This window comes from Erinaceus europaeus, chromosome 1 (genome assembly GCF_950295315.1).
Source record: "Erinaceus europaeus chromosome 1, mEriEur2.1, whole genome shotgun sequence".
Lineage (NCBI taxonomy): Eukaryota > Metazoa > Chordata > Mammalia > Eulipotyphla > Erinaceidae > Erinaceus > Erinaceus europaeus.
Window position 1 is genome coordinate 108,754,935 of NC_080162.1, and position 17,329 is coordinate 108,772,263.

At 40.6% G+C, this 17,329-nt stretch overlaps 1 protein-coding gene across 1 annotated transcript in view; it reads right to left on the reverse strand.

Annotated features, from left to right (window-relative positions):
• The window catches only part of ZNF518A (zinc finger protein 518A), a 60,214-nt gene extending 44,375 nt beyond the window's left edge, over positions 1-15,839 (reverse strand). Inside the window, exons 1-2 of the mRNA XM_060193029.1 lie at positions 15,361-15,839; positions 11,693-11,815 (exon numbers count right to left, since the gene is read on the reverse strand). The gene's annotated coding sequence lies outside the window, so the exon portion shown is untranslated. The remainder of the gene's footprint in view (positions 1-11,692; positions 11,816-15,360) is intronic.
• Positions 15,840-17,329: the final 1,490 nt, after the last annotated feature.

The following is a 17,329-nucleotide window of genomic DNA, read 5'->3' on the forward strand; positions in this document are numbered from 1 at the left end:
ACTTGTGTTTTCTCTTCTGATCTTTTCAACTTCTGCCTGAAGGTGAGATCATCCCATATTCATCTTTCTGTTTCTGACTTATTTCACTTAACATGAATTTTTCAAGGTCCATCCAAGATCGGCTAAAAACGGCAAAGTCACCATTTTTTATAGCTGAGTAGTATTCCATTGTGTATATAGACCACAACTTGCTCAGCCACTCATCTGTTGTTGGACATCTGGGTTGCTTCCAGGTTTGGGCTATTACAAATTGTGCTCCTAAGAGCATATGTGTACACAGATCTTTTTGGATGGGTGTATTGGGTTCCTTAGGATATAACCCCAGGAGAGGAATTGCAGGATCATAGAGTTGGTCCATTTCTAGACTTCTGAGAGTTCTCCAGACTGTTCTCCACAAAGGTTGGACCAACTTACATTCCCATAGGAAGTGTAGGAGGGTTCTTTTGACCCCACAACCTCTCCAGCATTTGTTGATGCTACCTTTTCTGATGTATGACATTCTCACAGGAGTGAAGTGGTATCTCATTGTTGTCTTAATTTGCATTTCTCTGACAATCAGAGACTTGGAGCATTTTTTCATGTGTTTCTTGGCCTTTTGGATCTCTTCTGTCCATATCCTCTCCCCATTTTTGGATGGGGTTATTTGTTTCCTTGTTGTTGAGTTTGGCAAGCTCTTTATATATTTTGGTTATTAGCCTCTTGTCTGATGTATGGCCTGTAAAGATCTTCTTCCATTCTGTGAGGGGTCTCTTGGTTTGGGTAGAGGTTTCTTCTGCTGTGCAGAAGCTTTTTAATTTGATGAAGCCCCATAGATTTAAGCTTGCCTTAGTCTTCTTTGTAATTGGATTTGTTTCATTGAAGATGTCTTTAAAGTTGATGCAGAAAAGAATTCTGCCAATATTCTCCTCTAAGTGTCTGATAGTTTCTGGTCTAACATCCACGTCCTTGATCCACTTGGAATTTACTTTTGTATTTGGTGAAATATAGTGGTTCAGTTTCATTCTTCTGCATGTTTCAACCCATTTTTTCTAACACCATTTGTTGAAGAGACTCTGCTTTCCCCATTGAATAGTCTGGGCCCCTTTGTCAAAGATTAGATGTCCACAGGTGTAGGGGCTCACTTCCAGGGTCTCAATTCTATTCCACTGGTCAGTGTGTCTATTTATGTTCCAATACCAAGAAGTTTTGACGACAACAGCCCCATAATACAATTTGAGATTTGGGAATGTGATGCCTCCAGTTCTGTTCTTCTCAAGATTAAACAATTATTTTAGCAATTCTAGGTCTTTTCTGGTTCCAGATAAACATTTGTAGCATTTGTTCTATTCTCCGAAAAAAATGTGGTTGGGATCTTGATAGGGATAACATTAAATTTGTATATGGCTCTGGGTAGTATATTCATTTTGATGATGTTAATTCCTCCAACCCATGAACATGGAATGTCTTTCTACTTCTTTGTGTCTTATTCTATTTCTTTGAGTAGTGACTCATAATTTTCAATATACAAATCTTTCACTTCTTTGGTTAGGTTTATTCCTAGATATTTTATTGTTTTTGTTGCTATATTAAAAGGAATTGATTTCTGGATTTCACCTTCTTCTAACTTAGTGTTTGCATAGAGGAATGCCACTGACTTTTGCATGTTAATTTCGTAGTGTGACACCTTACTGTATTACCTAATGATTTCCAAAAGCTTCTTGCTGGCTTCCTTAGGTTTTTCTATGTATACTATCATGTCATCTGCAAATAGGGAGAGTTTGACTTCTTCTCTCCCAATCTGTATGCCTTTAATTCCTTGATCCTGCCTGATTGCTATGGTAAGAACTTCCAACACTATGTTGAATAGTAATGGTGATAGTGGGCAGCCCTGTCTAGTACCTGATCTGAGGGGAAATGCTTCCAGTTTTCTACCATTAAGTATGATGTTGGCTGTAGGTTTGCTATATATAGACTCCACTATCTTCAGGAATTTTCCATCTATTCCTATCTGCTTTATCAGCCACCAAGTCACAGATGCTACCATGAGGCTAATCTGACTTCCCTGGGCAGATGACTGTGCAATCAGTCACAGTCAATGCCTATGTCCAGCAAAGTAGCAATTACAGAAGGCAGACCTCCCATCTTCTGCACCCCATAAATATCTTTGGTCCATACTCCCAGGGAGATAAAGAATATGGAAGCTTCCAATTGAGGGCATGGGATTTGGAACTCTGGTGGTGAGAACTATATAGAATTGTACCCCTCATATCACACAATTTTGTGGATCATTATTAAATCACTAATAAAATAAAATAAAGATTAAAAAAAATATTCCTCCTTATTGGTGGGGGCTGTGGACTTAAACCTGGGTCCCTGAGCATAGTAATATGTGTGCTCTGATGGGTGGGCTATCACCCACCTCTCCTTTACTTTTACTATCTTCTCTTCTGCATTCATGCTGAACTTCAGGTTTTCATATGCTAAAAAGCTATTTTGTAGGGTTGGGTGTTTTCCCTCAGTATAAGATATACAAAAAATATAAAATCAGAGTTCTCTTTTAGATCTCTGGAATCACTCTGGCAAGTTGGGGGTCTCTTTCAGGTCTCAGGGACAAAATGGAAGGTTTGAGCCAGAGTTGTGTGGTTTCTTTTCTTTCTTTCTTTCTTTCTTTCTTTCTTTCTTTCTTTCTTTCTTTCTTTCTTTCTTTCTTTTGTTCTATTTATTTATTTATTGGATAGAGACAGCCAGAAATTGAGATGGAAGGGGACATAGTGAGAGAGACAGAGAGATACCTGCAGCCCTGCTTCACCACTCGTGAAGCTTCCCACCTGCAAGTGGGGACCAGGGCCTTGAACCCCGGAGCCTGTGCACTGTAATGTGTGCACTTAACCAGGTGTGCCACCACCTGGTCCCAAGAGTTCTGTGGCTTTTATTTTTTAAAAAAAACTATTAATTTTACCTAAGCCCAACAGCTAACATGCAGGTGGACTAAGGTATTGTCTGGGGAGATGGTGTCAGAGTTGGAAATAGGACTAGAAAGCTGGATGAGGGAAGAGAGTGGCTCCCAAATATGGGAAGTGTATATAGATACCGTTAACTGTAACTGATCTGATCTGGGGCCCATATTCAGCACAGGAGCCTGTGTAACCTCTGTATCCCTGTAGGCCTGAGCAGACCAGGAGTATGGATCAAACTGCCAACACCAATATCCAGCGGAGAAGCAATTACAGAAGCCAGAACTCTATAATGATCTTGGGTCCACGCTCCCAGATGGGTAAAGAATAGGAAAGCTTCCAATGGAGGGGATAAAATTTGGAACTCTGGTGGTGGGAATTGTGTGGAATTGTATCCCTCTTATTTCACTGTCTTGTCGATCATTATTAAATCAATATTTTAAAAAATGACTAATTTCCTCTAAAAGAAGAGAAAAGTCAGTTTAAATGAATAGCTTTTCCCTTACCATGCTTTGCAAAGTAATTATTAAGTAAAACAAGGCCGACAGGCAAATCCCTGGATTAATCCTGTGGGCCACTGGGCTTCATAGGATGTGTTTCCCAATCACAGTGGAGGGTTTTCCTGGGGCAGAAAAATAAATACTAAATAAAGATAAAAAATTCGTTTGTGGCTTGCCAATCAGAAAAAGAGAAAAAGGGATATATATCTGAGGTGGGGAAATCGGTATCTACTGCATCAAAGCAAAGTACTCCGGGAAAGGATGGAGGAACATTGGGGTCCATGTGTAAGACTCTGGGAAAGGACCTGGGTTGAGAGCGGGGGATGAGTATCTACCAGATACCTAGACACCTATCATGGGGAGATGACAAGCTGTACCTATGTGCCAACAACTATACTGTAAACCTTTAACCCCCCTCATAAAAGAGAGAGAGAGAGAGAGAGGAAAAAGTGTGTGTGTGTGTGTGTGTGTGTGTGTGTGTGTGTGTGTGTGTGTGTGTGTGTGTCACAATTGCTGATAAGGAAAACAAAGAAAGTAAAACTGTATTTTAAAAAGTTCTACTAGCTAACTGGGGGAAGGAGTCATATTTCTCAAATCATTCCCACCCCCAAGATTCAGTGTGTGTTGGGAAGGGGGGATAAAAACAAAGGTAACTTTTTCAAATCATTTTTATTAGAAGTTAATTTTTGAGGGTCGGGAGGTAGCGCAGAGGGTTAAGCGCGTGAAGTGCAAGGACTGGTACAAGAAGTTAATTTTTATCTATTTACTTATGTTTTTATTTTTATTTTTGCCTCCAGGGTTATCACTGGGCCTCAGTGCTGGCACTGGCAAACGCTAGAAGAAGAAGAAGTGCTGGCACTTGAAACCCTCTGCTCCTGGAGGCCATTTTTTCCTTCTTTCTTTTCTCTTCTTTCCTTTTCTTTCCCTGTCTATTTTATTTGACAGGACAGAGAGAAATTGAGAGGGGTGGGGAGACAGAGAGTGAGAAAGTTAGACACCTGCTTATGAAATGTCCTCCCTGCAGATGGGGAGCAGGGGCTTGAACCTGGGTCCTTCAGCATGGTGATATGTGTGCTTAACCATGTGTGCCACCTCCTGGCCCTCAGAAGTTAATTACTTTTATTTTAAATATATTTTATTTATTTACTATTTAGTGTTTAGAGACAGAGAGAAATTGAGAAGGGAAGATGGGGGAGAGAGACAGAGAGAGACTTGGAGCCCTGCTTCACCACTCTTGAAGCTTTCTCCTTGCTCCTTTCTGGTGGGGACCAGAAGCTAGAACCTGGGTCCTCGCACATTGCAATAATTGTGCTCAACCAGGTGTGTTACTGCCTGGCCTCTCAAATCATTTCTAAACACCCCACATCACTATTTGTGTCCAGTACTGCTAATATCTCATTTATGTAGATTTATGTAGAACTATATGTATTCATATGCTAAAAGGCGCTATTGTAAAGCTGGATGTTTCTTCTCATTACAGGATTGCAAAAAAAGGTTAAACTAGAGTTCTCTTCATAATAGAGGTTAGGCAGAGTTCCTTTCAAGACAAGTATTTAAAGGTCAAATTATTATTCCTTTCTTATCTATTAGTACTTTCTTAGTACTAATAGATGCAAATTCAAATCCCTTCCTTTATAGTAATAGACTAGCGGGTGCAAAGGAAAGTTTCTTTTCAGTTTTTCTTTTTAATTACCTATTTTATTTATTTTACCAGAGCACTGCTCAGCTCTGACTTATGGTGGTATAGGGGACTAAACCTGGTACTTTGAAGCCTCTGGCATGACAGTCTCTTTGCATATCTATTATGCTATTTGCCCCCTCCACCTGAAAGTTTATATCTTAACAACAGTAGATGCTAATTCCTTAACAATGATTTTTTTAATCTCTTGTTTAATTACATTTGCAATTGTGATTTCCTGCTAACTTCAGTGCAACCTTCTTGGTAAGAGATTTTTTTTTCCTCCAGTATTATCACTGGGGCTCAATGTCGGCACTAAGAGTCCACTGCTCCTGGCAGCAATTGTTTATTTTTATATTTTATTAGCAAAAAATTATTATATGGTACAGAGAAATTGATAGTGTACAGGAAATAGAGAGGGAAAGAAAAAGACACCTGCAAGCCTGCTTCACCGCTTGTGAAGCAACGCCCCTCTGCCGGTGGGGAGCTGGGGGCTTGAACTGGGATCTTTGCACTTAGTAATATATGGACTTAACCAGATGCATCACTTCCTAGCTCCCCTTGGTAAGAGATTTAAATACAAGTAGTTTAGGGGCTGGGGAAACAGCATAATGGTTCTGCAAAAGACTTTCCTGCCTTTAGCTCTGAGGTCTCAGGTTTAATCCTCTGCATCACCATAAGCCAGAGCTCAGTAATGCTCTGGTCTCTCTCCCTGTCTATATCTTTCTCTAATTAAAATAAAGCAAATAAAATATCTAAAAATAGATTTTAAAAAATTTAAAAAGCAAGCAGGTTATCACTGTGGTCTGTATTATATAGTAGGAAGCAGGAGGGGATAGTCTGACAATCTGGGCACCTGAGTTTCTTAGCTTCTAGGATATTCCGTACTGTTATTCAGTAAGAACACATATTCTGCTCTGGAAGAGTAAACATCTGTCATATACTGTATCTGGGTTTTCATTGAGCATTTTACCATTATTTACTCCCTATTTTTTAAATCTAGGGTCAAATCCAGTATTTGAGATATAGCAGACAGTATTTATTGAAATAATAAAAGGAAAAAAAAGAAATGGAATATAAAAAATTAATCTGCATTATTCTGAGACATTTATTACATACATCTGTTGACAAGAGAGAGAAAGATAAACACCTGCAAACCTGTGCCACCACTTGTGAAGTGACCTCTCCTGCAGTTGGGAGCCAGGGGCTTGAACCCGGATCCTTGCGCTTTGTACCGTGTGCGCTTAACCAGACATGCTGCTGCCCACCCCCCCCATCTTTTTTTCTTATTTGTATTGGATACATTAGTATTTTTAATATTTATTTATTTATTATCTTGTTGCACTTGTTGTTTTATTGTTGTAGTTATTATTGTTGTCATTGTTGTTGGATAGGACAGAGCAAAATGGAGAGAGGAGGGGAAGACAGAGGGGGAGAAAAAGATAGACACCTGCAGACCTGCTTCACCGCTTGTGAAGCAACTCCCCTCCAGGTGGGTTGCTGGGGACTGGAACTGGGATCCTTCTGCCAGTCCTTGTGCTTTGCACCACCTGGGCTTAACGCACTGCACTACCACCCAAATCCCTATTATTATTATTTTTTATTGCCAGGACTCCACACCTGCACTACTATAACACCACTCCCTTTGGCCATTTTTAAAATATTTTATTTATTTATTAATGAGAAGGAAATGAGGAAAGAGAAAGAGAGAGACATCACTCTGGTACATGTGCTGCTGGGGATCAAACTTGGGACCTCATGCTTGAGAGTCCAGTACATTACTCACTGTGCCACCCACCTCCCAGACCACAGCCTGTAGCCATTTTACCCTTTCCATTTCTTTCTTTCTTTCTCTCTTTCTTTCTCTCTCTCTTTCTTTCTTTCTTTTCCTGTTATGTGTTTAGGACAGAAAAGTTAAGAGGACTGTGGAAAGAAGAGGGAGAGAGAGAGATGCCTGCAATCCTGTTTCACCTCTTGTGAAGCTTCTCACTGCAGGTGGGGACCTGGACTTGAGCCTAGGCCCTAAGGACCCATATGTTTACTATACACCACAATTGAATGAAAAGGACTGTAATTCACTAGGCTATGAGTTCAGCTACTGTTGTAGTGACCCAATAATACAGTATCCTGTTATGGATAGGAGTTTCTTGCTCATGTAGCCATCTATGTTTGAGCAATCTAGAACTGGTACGGTGACTTACAGTGGCAGCAAACAAAAGCTCCTTCCATCCCTATTGCTCAGTCATTCCTAGTTTACTATTCTTGGTTGGTGGCCCAAGGCAACTCCCACTGTATCTTGATTCCAATGAGCAAGAAAAGAAAGAATATATATACATATATATATTCTTATATATATTCATATATATATATATATATATCTTTTCCTTTTAATTGTTTGACTTGGGATTTGCAAATATTTCCTCTGCTCATATTCCACAGGTTGTAACAAGATGACTTAAGTTAATTGGAAGGTGTCAGTTAAATATTTTCAGCTGCCTTGTATCACACTGAATCTAAATTTTATTACTAAAGAAGAAGGTAAGCATGAATACTCAGAAGTATTATTATTTATTTTATTTAGTTAGTTGGATATAAACAGCAAGAAACTAAGATGGAAAGGGAAATGGAGAGAGGGAAAAAAGAAAGAGAGAGACACCTGTAACACTACATCAACACTCATGAAGTCCTCCTGGCCACCCACAGAGAGGGACTCAGAGCTTGAACCTGGGTCCTTGCACATGGTAATGTGTGTGCTCAACCAGATGTGCCATCACCCAGACCCATTATTAATCATTTTTAATTAATTTAGGGATAGGAAACATCTTTCCAATTAATTGGTGACAAAACTTTCCTACCACATACCATTTTTTTTTGCCTCCAGGGTTATCACTGGGGTTCAGTGCCTGCACTTCAAATCCACTGTTCCTGTGGACATTTTCTCGACTTTTTGGATAGATTAGAGAGCGGTTGCTCTCTGTCTCTCTTCCTCTGTATCTCCCCTTTCCCTCTTGATTTCTCTATCAAATAAACAAAAATAATAAAAAAGTAAAAATAACTTTAAAAAGGGAGTCGGGTGGTAGCAAAGTGGGTTAAGCGCACATGGCGCAAAGCGCAAGGACCGGAGTAAGAATCCCAGTTAGAGGCCCCCGGCTCCCCACCTGCAGGGGAGTCGCTTCACAAGTGGTGAAGCAGGTCTGCAGGTGTCTGTCTTTCTCTCCCCCACTCTGTCTTCCAGTCCTCTCTCCATTTCTCTGTCCTATCCAACAATGATGACAATAAGAATAACTACAACAATAAAACAAGGGCAACAAAAGGGAATAAATAAATATTGAAAAAATAACTTTAAAAATGATTTTATTTACTTCATATAAGATGGATTCTCGACATCACAAGGGAAAGGAGAGAAGCCAGGACACCACTTCAGTATACAGGAGACAGGAAACACAGACATGCAAGTCCTGCACATCACTAACTGAGCTATTTGCTTTCTACTAGAGGGTTGACTTCTTTTTTTTCTTTTTCACCACAATGAGGAGACCTGATAGTAACCAAAGGGGCCACCACTGAGTGAGCCATTCTCTTGCCCAGCTTTTTTAATCCTTTCTTTTTTTCCTGATGAGTGTCTCTCAGCTGTTAAAGGACTGAGTGTCATTTGTTGTATCCAAATTGGTTTTATGGAGACTGGCCTCCCCAGCCCCCCTTTTTTTGCTTTTGTTTTTAAATAGATACAGAAATTGAGAGGGGTGGGGAGAGTAAAAAGGAAGAGAGAAAGGACACCTGCAGCCTATTCCACATTTATTGTCAAGTTTTCCCCATGTAGGTAGGGCCTGGGGACTTGAACTCAAGTTATTATGCACAACAGCAAGTGCACTCTATCAGGTGTGCCACTCCCCACACACACCTTTTTTTTTTTAAACCAGAGCACTGCTCTGGCTCATAGTAATACCAGGATTGAACCTGACACTTTGGAGCCTCAGGAATCAACGTCTCTGTACATAGCTATTATGCTATCTCCCAGGTCCTGGCTTCTTCTTTACTGTTATATGCACTTGAGTTAGGAGACATACATTCAGATCCAAACAGCTCTAATTTTTTTCTAGGTTTAAAAATGACATAAGTTCAGAAGTAATTCCTACTATTCAGTGTAATCCTCTTAACCTTAAGTTTGGGCTTACCAGTTGTCTTGTGTTCCTGTGAACTGAGGTGAGCAAAAATGTGCTAACTATATCTGTTCAACACCATAAAGAGGATGTAAGGCCTATCTCTGCTATTATCATGCTAAGACAACAATTCTTTCAATATTCAAGAATATTGAAAGTCTGGGAGAGTAAATAAGCTATAGAAGAACTATGATCTCTTGTTTTTTTGTTTTTTTTACCAGAGCACTGCTCAGCTCTGACTTATGGTGGTGCAGGGGATTGAACTCTCATTCCTTTTAAGCCTCAGGAATGAGAGTCTCTTTGCATAACCTTTATGCTATCTACCCTCACCCCCAACACCATTTGTTGAAGAGCCTCAATATGATATTTCGAACCCCCTTGTCAAAAACAACCTATCCACAGAGATCTATAAATACTTATGCTCATAGTACCACAATTTATAACACCCCAAACTTGAAAGCAACCTAATCGTCCAACAACAGATGAGTGGCTAAGAAAGTTGTGACATATATACATAATGGAATACTACTAGCTACTAAGAATGGTGAAGTCACCTTCTTCGCCTCATCTTGGATGGAGCTTGAAGGAGTCATGTTAAGTGAGATAAGCCAGAAGGATAAGGATGAATAAGGAATGATCTCACTCATGGGCAGAATTTAAGAAGCAAAAACAGAAATAAGAAACATAAAGTGAAAAACTGGACTAAATTTGGTGTATTGCATCACAGCAAAAAACTCTGGGGAGGGAGGGGAAAAGTGTGTGTGGGGGGTGGGGGGTTGAGGTCTTGGTACATGATGATAGAAAAGGACCTAGGCTGGGGCTGAGAGTGTTTTGCAGCTACCTAACATGGTAAGATGAGAAACTTTGCCCATGTGTCAACAACTGTACTGTATACCATTAATCTCCCAATAAAGAAACACAAAAATTGAAAAAGAAGATAAAAATACATACTTGAGGGGACAGGTTCACCTGATTGAGCACACATTTTCAATCCCCTGATCCCCACCTACAGAGGGGAAGCTTCACAAGAGGTGAAGCACAGCTGTAGATTTCTCTCTCTCTCTCTCTCTCTCTCTCTCTCTCTCTGTCCTCTCAATTTATCTCTATCACTACCCAATAAATAAATAAATATTTTTAAAATACACACTTGAAACCTTCAGTGCATGTCCATACAAGGAAACTTTAGAAAAGTCAAGAATGCTATTTTATTTTATTTTTTTCTGACAGTCAAAAATGGATTCCTCTCTAGAGTTGGGCGGTAGCGCAGTGGGTTAAATGCAAGTGGTGCAAAGCACAAGGACCAGCGTGAGGATCCCAGTTTGAGCCTCCGGCTCCCCACCTGCAGGGGGGTTGCTTCACAGGCAGTAAAGCAGGTGTGCAGGTGTCTATCTTTCTCTCCCCCCCTTTGTCTTCCCCTCCTCTCTCCATTTCTTTCAGTCCTGTCCAACAATGAGAACATCAATAACAACAATAATAACAACAATAAAACAACAAGGGCAACAAAAGGGAATAAATAAATATTTTTTTAAAAATACACACAAACTTCCACAATTCTCTTTTTTTTTTAATGATTTCTTTTTTTTTAATCTTTATTTGTTGGATAGAGAGTCTGAAATTGAGAGGGAAGGGGGTGATAGAGAGGGAAAGAGACAGACAGACACCTGCAGCACTGTTTCACCACTTGTGAAACTTTCCCCCTGCAGGTGGGGACCAGGGGCTCGAACCTGGGTCCTTGTGCACTGTAACATGTGCGCTCAACCAGATGTGCCACCAACTGGCCCCAGACTTTCACAGTTCTAAAGGCCACAAAAGTTCAATGGGTGATAGATGGTGTTTAAGTGGTAAGGGAAGAACAGGGAAACACAGGGCAAGACTTGGCCAGAGCAAGGTTTACTACAGCAAAACAAAAGACTCTTGACTGCATGGAGGTGGGAGGAGGGGTCTTCACAATAGTAAAGAGAGACCTAGGTTGATGGTGTTAGTGGCGTGCAGACATCTATCACAGGGAGATGAGAAACTACTCATGTAGCAACAACTGTCCTGTAAACCACTACTTTATAATGATTTACAAAATTATTTGAAAAGGAGTAAAAGAAAGAAAAAAAGTTTAAAAATCTATGGGATGGAAGAAAATTATACTTGTAGGTTATAACTTTGACTAGGAATTCATTTATATAATATGTAAAGACCTATTCAATGCAATCAAAGATAAGTAACTGAATTGAGAAATGGGAAGTATATCTGTATAGATATTTCTGCAAAAAAGATTTATAAATGATCAGTAAGATCAGGAAAAGATATTTAACGACTTTAGTTATTAGGAAAATGCACTTCAAAGCCACATGAGATATTACATAACAATCATTAGGGTGGCTACAATGATGTCAAGTATTGACAAAGATGTAAAAACAAAATCAGTACCTCCATATGCCAGTATTTCCATACTGGTAGGAACGTGAACTGGTCGATCCACTTTGGAAAAATATCCAGCAGGTTTTCAAACGGCTAAACATAAGGCTATCATATTATCCATCAGTTTCACTCCTAGAGAAATTAAAATACACAACAATAAAAAATATAGACATAAATCTTTACAGAAGTACTATTCACAGAAACCAAAGTAGTAACACAAATCTCTATTAAGATGTCATAAAAAGAAGTACAGTATCGATACAGGTTATAACATAGGTGAGTCCTTAAAACATTTTAAGTGAAAGAATATATTCACAATAGAGGCCATATTTTATGATTTCATTGATACAGAAAGTTTAGAATAGGCAAATATATACAATCAGAAATGAAATTAGAAGTTATATGTTTTAAAGGGTGGAAGATAGGGAATTCTGAGGCAGCTAAGGAGTATAAAGTTTCTTTTCCTGTTAAAATTGAAATGTTTTACATTTATTATAGTGGTAGATGCACGATTCTGTGAGTATACTAAAAAAACAATGAATTAGACACTCTAAATAAGTGAATTGTATGACATATGAATTGTGTAACAATAAAATATGACTGGCTTGCAGGTCTTTTTTAAACTTTTTTTTTTTTTTTTGCCTAAAGGGTTATCACTAGGGCTTGGTGCCTGCACGACAAATCCACTTCTCCTGGAGGCCATCTTTCATTTTTATTGGATAGAAGAGAGAAATTAAGAGAAAAGGGGAGAAAAGAGGCACCTGCAGGCCTGCTTCATCACTTGTAAAGCTTTCTCCCTTCAGGTGGGGACCAGGGGCTTGAACCTGAGTCCCTGCATATTGTAACATGTGCTTTCAGCCAGGCAAGCCTTGAAGTCACTCTCCAAAGGAATATATGGGTGGCACAGGGGAATATCTGTGCCATGATGTATAGTCCATTTCCATAACACTAGAGATTATTTTGGGCCTTGAGTTCATGCTTGCATTTTCTGATAGCTTCTCAGAGTCTTATGGATGATGACTGAGTAGACAAGTCATGCAGGAAACATCTAATGTACTTAAGTTTAGAATTTGTGGGCTAGGGAGACAGAATAATGGTTATGCAAAAAGAATTTATGTAAGACAGTAAATATGATCTAATGCAAAACAAAGAGAAGAATTTTGGTAGAGGAACTATTTCAAGAAAGAATGCCAAGGGAGGCAGGGGGATGAAGAGAACTGTCAGATTGTGCTGCATATCTGAATCTAAGTGAAAGAGCAAGAGAAAGATGGGTGGAAGTGTCCTAGAGTACTGTATAGTCTATGGAAGACTTGGGGGCCAGGCTGGCACACTTGGTGGAGTGCACATTACCATGCACAAGGACCCAGGTTCAAGCCCACAGTCCCCACCTGTGGGGAGAAAGCTTCCTAAGCAGTAAAGCAATGCTGAGGGGCTGTCTCTCTCCCTTTAACTCTCCTCCCCTCTTTTCTGCCCACTAAATAAGTGAATATATATATATATATATATTAATTTTATTTATTTATTATTGGATAGACAGAGAAATTGAGAGGAGAGGGGGAGGGGAGATAGAAAGAGAGACACCTGCAGCCCTGCTTTACCACTTGTGAAGCTTTCCCCTTGCAGGTGGGGATCAGGGGCTTGAGCCAGGGTCCTTATGCACTGTAGTGTGAGCACTTACTCAGGCCCCAAATAAAAATATCTATTAAAAAAGACTCAACAAATTTATTGAGAATCCCCAAGACTTCAGAAGAGTTCTACAAAACAGTCTAGCTTTATGCTACACTCAGTCATTGGTTGGAACAGCCATGGAAAACTTGATTCTTGGTACAATAGTGTCAAAGGATTTCAGAGAGTAGCATCTAGGATTCTTGGTCAGTTTTACTCTCTGTATTCTGTAACCACAGTCCAAGACTTGTTTATAGCTACTGAATTTTTTTTTACCAGTTTGAGGGCTTATAAAAGATTTTGAAAGACATGATTTCAGAAGAAGCAGCTTTAGAGTGAACCACTGATAGGTTTCCTCACTCCCCTTCAAGACAAGTGAGTAGAGCTTCAGTGATACACCCAATGATCTTCCTATCACACCCAATGATCTTCCTATCTGTCTCTTGGGTTTTGAAAGGCAGAGTAGTATCTGACTCTCATCTGGGAAATCACCAAGTAGGTAAGATGGACCCGTGAAAAGTTTGGGCAGAGATGTTGAGTTTAACTGTTACTTACATTGTTTATCAGGGCATATGCTACTTGCTGTTTCTTGTGTATGAGTTATGTGAGACAGAGACTTAATATTTATTTAAGGGGGTCAGGTCATGACCATGCAGTGCTGTAGGTATCTTTCCTACTCCATCAATATCCCTTTCTTTTTCCCCTCCACCCACCCCTGACTCCCAACCTCTGTTAAATGTCATAAAAAATGTTTTACCATAGCCAATTTGTTTGCTTTTCTACATTAAAAGGTACTACAGCAGACATTGAAAATAGGGAACTAAAAGTAAATATTAAAGGGCACTCCTCAAATGTTATTATTACTAATTTTGATGTATTTGCTAGTGCTTTTTCCTATGCCTATTTTGTTTTTACAAATCTATGACTTTCGTGGTTTTCACACTATTTGAAAGCTAGCTGCAGTGAAGACAAGCATGAGACCAAAAAGGTTGGTTCTCAGTTCTTGTCTGGATATCTATTTTCTAAAATAATGAAAAAAACATCAAAAGCAGCATAAAATAGATACAGTAGCAAGCCCAAGAGCAAAGCTGCTATAATCTTGATAATGACAAAACTCTAGCAGTATAAGCAGCTGAGCATTAACAAATTATCTGACAAGTTTTTGAAGCTTCCCCAGAGCTCCACAGCCAGAGCAAATGTCTCTTCATTTAACCTGCTCTACCAGACCACTATGAGAAAGCAGCTCACAGGGGGCTAGGCAGTGGTGCACCTGGTTAAGCACTTACATTACCATGCACATGGACCTGGGTTCAAGCCCCCAGCTCCCCACCTGCAGGGGAGAAACTTCACGAGTGGTGGTGCAAAGCTGCAGGTGTCTGTCTCTCTCCCTCTCTCTCTCTCCCCTCTCAATCTGTCTTACCCAATAATAAATAAATAAAGGAACTCGAGTGTGCAATCAAGTGTCATGAGACTAATGGAGACTAAGGTCATGCCAAGGAGAACCTAGCAGTTTGGCCTGAGATTAAAGATCGCACAGGGACTGTTTCCTAGGCAACAAATGCTGACAAGATGGTGAGCAGCCCCTTTGCAGAAAGAGGTTAGCAGGCTGCCAAGCACAGAGCATAAAGTCGTGGGATTACAACTCTACCACATTCTTAGCTGAACGATCTTAACTCTATCTTCAAAGAAGATTAAATTGGATTCTTTCAACTTTGACAGCCCCCTAGGAAAAAGAAAAACGGAAATAGTATTTTTTTTTTTTTTTACCACAGCACTGACCAGCTTTGGTTTATGGTGGTGCAAGGGATTAAACCTGGGACTTCAAAGCATGAGTGTCTCTTTGCATAACCATTATGCTATCTAGCCCTGCCCACGGTATTCCTGTCTCAATTGGATTGCTGTGAAGCAAGCATTATACAGCACCTGACCAGACTGGCGTTAGCACAAGCGCCTGACACAAAAGATGTTTCAATAAGGGGATTGGCTGTTAACAAAATCTCCAATCTTCTCACCGCAGGCAGCTGCCTTGCAGGACCCGCTCCCGGGAGTCCCTTTTTTCTTTTCTTCTTTTTTTTTTTTTTTTTTTTTTTTTTTTTTTTTTTATCTCAGTCAAACACAAATCCCTCCGCCCTTACATTACTTCCGGGAGTCTTCCTCAGCCGCGCCGTTTCGGCCTTTACGTCACTTCCGGGAGCCCTCCCCAGCTGGGACTTCACAAGATACCCGGATGCAGTTCTCGTGGCTGCTTTCAGGGCGGCAACACAATGGAGGCCGAGGCGAGGGCTGCCGGGAAAGTGCTCCAAGTTTGGGACTTCAAAGAGGCTGATGCAGGGACAAAGGATAACCCTGTCGAGAGGCAGAGCGCCCTCGCACTAACGACCAACTCGTCGTTGAGTTAAAAAAAAAAAAAAAGAAGCCGCAACTCTTGACAGGGCGGGGCCTTCTTTGTGCTCCATGCTAAGCGGCCATCCCTCCCCGGAGCTGGCCGGCCAGACCGGAAGGGGCGTCAGGGAGCTGCGACGAGTGGGGAGCATATAACAATACAACCCCTACTAGATCCTCCTCTGCCATCACGTTCCAGGTCCTGGACCCTCCCCTCTCCCACCCCAGACTTTTACTTTGGTGCACTACACTAATATTTATTTATTTTTAATTTATTTGAAATTAAATAGAGATAGGAACTGAAATGGAGGTGAGAGAGGAGGAAAACAGAAAGACAGCTGCAACAGCTGCTTCACCACTTGGGAAGCTTCTCCATTAGGTGGGGACTGGAAGCTAGAACCCCCTGGGTACTTGCGTACTCTCCACCTAGTATGCCATCACCCAACTCTTTATTTATTTATTTATTTATTCATTTATTTATTTATTTTTACCAGAGCACTGCTCAGCTCTGGCTTACAGTGGTGCGGGGGATTGAATCCAGGACTTTGGGGCCTCAGGCATAAGAGTCTCTTTGCAGAACCATTATGCTATCTACCCCTGGCCCCCTCCCTGCCCTGTGACTTGTTTTTAAAACCCCAAACCTAAGTAAGCCAAGAGTGGTATCTTTTAGTAGAAGAACTACTAGAAATCATACATATTCTGGGGGGTGGGGGGAGATGTGGTGGATTTCTTTTGTGGTTTAAATTAAGGTACTGTGTTAGTGCTTGTGACTGGTTGAGGAAATAAGATATTTAAAATGTGCAGTTAATTGTTGGAGTTCGGTACTACATTTGTCATGATAAAGCAAGAAAACATTAGAATTCTAACTTATAGTAAGAGTCTATGGGGGGCCAGGCAGTAGCATAGTGGGTTAAGCACACATGAGCAGAAGTGCAAGGGCAAGGGTCCTGCTTCCAGCCCCGCTGCTCCCCACCTGCAGAGGAGTTGCTTCACAAGCCATGCAGCAGGTCTGCAGGTCTGCATGTGTCTATCTTTCTCCTGCTCTGTCTTCCCCTCCTCTCTAGATTTCTCTCTGTCCTATCCAACAAGTGCAGCACCAATAACAGTAACAAAATGGAAAAAAATTGCTTCAGGGCCAGGTGGTGGCACACCTGGTTGAGCGACATGTTACGTGCGCAAGGACCCCGGTTCGAGCCCCTGGTCCCCACCTGTAGGGGAAAAGCTTTGCTAGTGGTGAAACAGGGCGGCAGGTGTCTCTATCTCTTCCTTCCCTCTCGATTTCAGACTGTCTCTATCCAATAAATAAACATAATTTAAAAAAAAATAAAATAAAGAAAAAAGAAAAATGGCCTCCAGGAGCAGTGGATGCATGCATAGTACAGGTACCGAGCCCCAGCAATAACCCTGGAGGCAAATAAAAAGGGGGGGAGTCTATTTGCCCTAAACTTTTGAAAATACAGCAATTCTGAATGCAGGCATTAATTTGAGTTAGTTCTCCTCTCTGCAGGGTGTCCTATAGGTTTGTCATGGGATGGATGATAGAAAAGTAAGTGGATTAATTAATTAATATTCCCTAGTGTGTTAAAACTTACTTTTACT